Raw genomic sequence first — 7,019 nt, forward strand, 5'->3', positions numbered from 1 at the left:
TGCTGCAAAGCACCGCACAGCAGAATAAGACACCAGAAAAGCGAACTCAGCAAAGCACCACTGCACGCAGAGAGCTCCTTCCTCCAGCTTGGTCACTGTAGAATGCTCTAACACTGACAGTCAGCTGATGCTTTAGGTGACCTCTTGAAGGATGGTGGGAGTGGTCACCACCCACATCAACTGACCCAGCAGCAATGCAATTACACCAGCTGGGAAAGACTAACATTAACCCCCGCTGACCTGAAAGAAAAAAGTTTTAAGTTAAAGAAACCAGATCTGCCACAAATCCAAAAAATTGATCATGACAAGGGGGCTCTATAATTAGGGGACAGGCAGATGGTAGGGGCTCTATAATTAGGGGCAGGCAGATGGTAGGGGCTCTATAATTAGGGGACAGGCAGATGGTAGGGGCTCTATAATTAGGGGACAGGCAGATGGTAGGGGCTCTATAGGGGACAGACAGATGGTAGGGGCTCTATAATTAGGGGACAGAGATGGTAGGGGCTCTATAATTAGGGGACAGACAGATGGTAGGGGCTCTATAATTAGGGGACAGGCAGATGGTAGGGGCTCTATAATTAGGGGACAGGCAGATGGTAGGGGCTCTATAATTAGGGGCAGGCAGATGGTAGGGGCTCTATAATTAGGGGACAGGCAGATGGTAGGGGCTCTATAATTAGGGGACAGACATGGTAGGGGCTCTATAATTAGGGGACAGACAGATGGTAGGGGCTCTATAATTAGGGGACAGGCAGATGGTAGGGGCTCTATAATTAGGGGACAAGCAGATGGTAGGGGCTCTATAATTAGGGGACAGGCAGATGGTAGGGGCTCTATAATTAGGGGCAGGCAGATGGTAGGGGCTCTATAATTAGGGGCAGGCAGATGGTAGGGGCTCTATAATTAGGGGACAGGCAGATGGTAGGGGCTCTATAATTAGGGGACAGACAGATGGTAGGGGCTCTATAATTAGGGGACAGGCAGATGGTAGGGGGCTCTATAATTAGGGGCAGGCAGATGGTAGGGGCTCTATAATTAGGGGACAGACAGATGGTAGGGGCTCTATAATTAGGGGACAGGCAGATGGTAGGGGCTCTATAATTAGGGGACAGGCAGATGGTAGGGGCTCTATAATTAGGGGACAGACAGATGGTAGGGGCTCTATAATTAGGGGACAGGCAGATGGTAGGGGCTCTATAATTAGGGGCAGGCAGATGGTAGGGGCTCTATAATTAGGGGACAGACAGATGGTAGGGGCACTATAATTAGGGGACAGGCAGATGGTAGGGGCTCTATAATTAGGGGACAGACATGGTAGGGGCTCTATAATTAGGGGACAGGCAGATGGTAGGGGCTCTATAATTAGGGGACAGGCAGATGGTAGGGGCTCTATAATTAGGGGACAGACAGATGGTAGGGGCTCTATAATTAGGGGACAGGCAGATGGTAGGGGCTCTATAATTAGGGGACAGGCAGATGGTAGGGGCTCTATAATTAGGGGACAGGCAGATGGTAGGGGATCTAATTAGGGGCAGGCAGATGGTAGGGGCTCTATAATCAGGGGCAGGCAGATGGTAGGGGCTCTATAATTAGGGGACAGACAGATGGTAGGGGCTCTATAATTAGGGGACAGACAGATGGTAGGGGCTCTATAATCAGGGGACAGACAGATGGTAGGGGCTCTATAATCAGGGGCAGGCAGATGGTAGGGGCTCTATAATCGGGCAGGCAGATGGTAGGGGCTCTATAATCAGGGGCAGGCAGATGGTAGGGGCTCTATAATCAGGGGCAGGCAGATGGTAGGGGATCTATAATTAGGGGCAGGCAGATGGTAGGGGATCTATAATTAGGGGCAGGCAGATGGTTGGTGCTCTATAATTAGGGGACAGGCAGATGGTAGGGGCTCTATAATTAGGGGACAGGCAGATGGTAGGGGATCTATAATTAGGGGCAGACATGGTAGGGGCTCTATAAATAGGGGACAGTCAGATGGTAGGGGCTCTATAATTAGGGGACAGCAGATTGTGGTTGTAGGGGGCTCTATAATTGGGACAGGCAGATGGTAGGGGCTCTATAATTAGGGGACAGGCAGATGGTAGGGATCTATAATTAGGGGCAAGCAGATGGTAGGGGCTCTATAGGGGACAGGCAGATGGTAGGGGCTCTATAATTAGGGGACAGGCAGATGGTAGGGGCTCTATAATTAGGGGACAGGCAGATGGTAGGGGCTCTATAATTAGGGGACAGACAGATGGTAGGGGCTCTATAATTAGGGGACAGGCAGATGGTAGGGGCTCTATAATTAGGGGACAGGCAGATGGTAGGGGCTCTATAATTAGGGGACAGGCAGATGGTAGGGGCTCTATAATTAGGGGACAGGCAGATGGTAGGGGCTCTATAATTAGGGGACAGGCAAATGGTAGGGGATCTATAATTAGGGGACAGGCAGATGGTAGGGGCTCTATAATTAGGGGACAAGCAGATTGTGGTTGTAGGGGGCTCTATAATTAGGGGACAGGCAGATGGTAGGGGCTCTATAATTAGGGGATAGGCAGATGGTAGGGGATCTATAGGGGCAGGCAGATGGTAGGGGCTCTATAATTAGGGGACAGCAGATGGTAGGGGCTCTATAATTAGGGGACAGGCAGATGGTAGGGGATCTATAGGGGCAGGCAGATGGTAGGGGCTCTATAATTAGGGGACAGGCAGATGGTAGGGGCTCTATAATTAGGGGACAGGCAGATGGTAGGGGCTTTATAATTAGGGGACAGGCAGATGGTAGGGGATCTATAATTAGGGGCAGGCAGATGGTAGGGGCTCTATAATTAGGGGACAGGCAGATGGTAGGGGTTCTATAATTAGGGGACAAGCAGATGATGGTTGTAGGGGGCTCTATAATTAGGGGACAAGCAGATGATGGTTGTAGGGGCTCTATAATCAGGGGTGTCACAAATTTGTTAAGAAAATATCATGGGTAAATATAACCCCACAACTTTTTTCTCCACTTTCAGTTCTGGTTAGGAACTTTGCGGCTCTCTGGTGCCCCTCCCTTATCATCAGGTCAGTCAGGGAACTGCACCTAGGATAAGTAATCGCTGGAAAGGCTGCCTTGTCACGTACTGTTTTTCGGGCACTCTGCAGTTAGGGTGGTTTGTATATCACCAGTCCCAGGCAGGGACTATACACACAAACCTCTGATCCATCACTGCCAGGGTTCCCCTATTCCACTAGGATGCTATGCTGCCACCAGTTCCTTGTTTGATACTAAAGCCTATATTGTACGGGACTCTGATAGTGGTTACAAGAGGCTCTATAATTAGAGGACAGGCAGATGGTGGTTGGGGCTTTATAATTAGAGGACAGGCAGATGGTGGTTTTAACCCCTTTACCCCCAAGGGTGGTTTGCACGTTCATGACCGGGCCAATTTTTACAATTCTGACCACTGTCTCTTTATGAGGTAATAACTCTGGAACGCTTCCATGGATCCTGGTGATTCTGACATTGTTTTCTCGTGACATATTGTCCTTCATGTTAGTGGTAAAATTTCATTCTTATGACTTGTGTTTATTTGTGAAAAACAGAAATTTGGCAAAAACTGTGAAAATTTCGCAATTTTCCAAATTTGAATTTTTATGCCCTTAAATCACAGAGATATGGCATACAAAAAACTTAATAAGTAACATTTCCCACATGTTTACTTTACATCAGCACAATTTTGGAACCAAAATTTTTTTTGGTTAGGAAGTTATAAGGGTTAAAAGTTGACCAGCGATTTCTCATTTTTACAACACCATTTTATTTTTACGGACCACATCACATTATAAGTCACTTTGAGGGGTCTATATGATAGAAAATACCCAAAAGTGAGACCATTCTAAACTGCACCCCTCAAGGGGCTCAAAACCACATTCAAGAAGTTTATTAACCCTTCAGGTGCTTCACAGGAATTTTTTGAATGTTTAAAAAAATGAACAACTTTTTTTCACAAAAAAAATTACTTCAGGTCCAATTTTTTTTATTTTCCCAAGAGGAACAGGAGAAATTGGACTGCAAAAGTTATTGTACAATTTGTCCTGAGTACGCTGATACCTGATATGTGGAAGGAACCACTGTTTTGGCGCATGGCAGAGCTCAGAATGGAGGGAGCGCTGTTTGACTTTTTCAATGCAAAATTGGCTGGCATTGAGATCGGACACCATGTCGCGTTTGGAAAGCCCCTGATGTACCTAAACAGTGGAAACCCCCCTCAAGTGACCCCATTTTGGAAACTAGACCCCCCAAGGAACATATCTAGATATGTGGTGAGAACTTTGAACCCACAAGGGCTTCACAGAAGTTTATAACGTACAGCAGTACAATTTAAAAAATCAAATTTTTTTCACAAAAATGATCTTTTCACCCCCAATTTTTATTTTCCCAAGGGTAACAGGACCCTAAAAGTTATTGTGCAATTTGTCCTGAGTAGGCTGATACCCCACATGTGGGGGTAAACCACTATTTGGGCGCATAGTAGAGCTCGGAAGGGAAGCAGTTCCATTTGACTTTTTTGGCTGGAATTGAGATCGGACACCATGTCGCGTTTGGAAAGCCCCTGATGTACCAAAACAGTGGAAACCCCCCACAAATGCCACCATTTTGAAATTGGACCCCCCCAAGGAACTTATCTAGATGTGAGGTGAGAACTTTGAACCCCCAAGGGCTTCACAGAAGTTTATAACGTACAGCCGTACAATTTAAAAAACAAATTTTTTTCACAAAAGTGATCTTTTCACCCTCAATTTTTATTTTTTCAAGGGTAACAGGACCCCAAAAGTTATTGTGCAATTTTTCCTGAGTACGCTGATACCCCATATGTGGGGTAAACCACTATTTGGGCGCATAGCAAAGCTCGGAAGGGAAGCAGCGCCATTTGACTTTTTTGGCTGAAATTGGGATTGGACGCCATGCTGCGTTTGGAAAGTCCCTGATGTACCAAAACAGTGGAAACCCCCCACAAATGACACCATTTTGGAAACTAGACCCCCTAAGGAACTTATCTAGATGTTTGGTGAGAACTTTGAACCCCCCAGTGGTTCATAGAAGCTTATAACGTCCAGGCATGAAAATAAAAAAAATCATATTTTTTTCACAAACATGATCTTTTAGTCCCCAATTTTTTTTATTTTCTCAAGGGTAACAGGAGAAATTGGACCCCAAAAGTTGTTGTTCAATTTGTCCTGAGTAGGCTGATACCCCATATGTGGGGGTAAACCACTGTTTGGGCGCATGGCAGAGGTTAGAAGGGAAGGAGCACCATTTGACTTTTTCAACGCAGAATTGGCTGGAATTGAGATCAGACGCCATGTTGCATTTGGAGAGCCCCTGATGTGCCCAAGCAGTGGAAACCCCCAATTCTAACTCCAACCCTAACTCCAACACACCCCTAACCCTAATCTCAGCCCTATCCCTAACCCTAGCCCTAACCCTGGCCCTAGCCCTAACCCTAACCCTAATGGGAAAATGGAAATAAATACATTTTTTTATTTCATTATTTTTCCCTAACTAAGGGGGTGATAACGGGGGGTTTGATTTACTATTTAAGGCGGTTTTTATGTTTGGCGGCTGTCACACGCTAAAAGATGCTTTTTATTGTAAAAATTGTTTTTACATCACCACATATTGAGAGCTATAATTTTTCCGTATTTTGACCCACCGAGTCATGTGAGGTCTTATTCTTTGCGGGACGAGTTGACGTTTTTATTGGTACCATTTTTGGGCACGTGACATTTTTTGATCGCTTTTTATTCTGATTTTTGGGACGCAGAATGAACAAAAACCAGCGTTTCATGAATTTCTTTTGGGGGAGTGCGTTTACACCGTTCCGCGTGCGGTAAAATTGAGAAAGCGGTTTTATTCTTCGGGTCAGTACGGTTACAGCAATACCTCATTTAGGTCGTTTTTTATGTTTTGGCGCTTTTATAGAATAAAAACAACTTTATATAAAAAATAATTATTTTTGCATCGCTTTATTCTGCGAGCTATAACGCTTTTATTTTTTTGCGGATGACGCTGTATTGCAGCTTGTTTTTTGCGGGACAAGCTGACGTTTTCAGCGGTACCATGGATATTTATATGCGTCTTTTTGATCGCGCGTTATTGCACTTTTTGTTCGGCAGTATGATAATAAATCATTATTTTTTGCTTCGTTTTTTATTTTAATTTTTTAAGGGGTTCGCTAAAGGGGTTAACTAATGGGACAGTTTTATAGGGCGGGTCGCTACGGACGCGGCGATACCAAATATGTGTACTTTTATTGTTTTTTTTTTTTATTTCCAAAAAATGAATTTACTAGGGAATATTTTTTTATTTATTTAGCGATTTTTTTTCTATAAATTATTTTTACACTTTTTTTTTAACTTTATTACATTTTACACCTGGGACATCACTGTCATGTGACAGATCGCTGATCTGTCACATCACAGATCACTGTGACAGATCAGCGATCTGTCACAGGCATAGAATCAGACTTCCTCATGCAGTGAGGAAGCCAGCTCCCTGCAGGCCCCCGAAGGTCCCCGTTGCCATCTTGGATTTGGGGACCTGCAGAGATGGAGCCCCCCGCAGCAGCGCTGCACACTGCGCTGCTGTGGGGGGCTCAGGGAAGCACGGAGGGAGCCCCCTCCCTGCCGATGCTTCCCTTTAACCCCTGGTACACCGCGATCATGTTTGATTGCGGTGTGCAAGGGGTTAACGTGTCGGGGGCGGTCCGTGACCACCCCTGACACAAAGTGCCGGGTGTGAGCTGTGATAATCAGCTGACACCCGGCCGCGATCAGCGGCGCTCCCTCCGTGAGCGCAGCTGATCGCGCTAGACGTACTATCCCGTCCATGGGCATAGGGGCCTGGGTCCCATGGACGGGATAGTACGTCTGATGTCAGAAAGGGGTTAAGGGGCTCTATAATTAGGGGACAGGCAGATGATTGTAGGGGGCTCTATAGGAGACATGCAGATGGCTGAAGGGGGCTCTATAATTAGAGG

This window comes from Dendrobates tinctorius, unplaced genomic scaffold (assembly GCF_039654945.1).
Source record: "Dendrobates tinctorius isolate UK_male_01 unplaced genomic scaffold, ASM3965494v1 ptg000423l, whole genome shotgun sequence".
Lineage (NCBI taxonomy): Eukaryota > Metazoa > Chordata > Amphibia > Anura > Dendrobatidae > Dendrobates > Dendrobates tinctorius.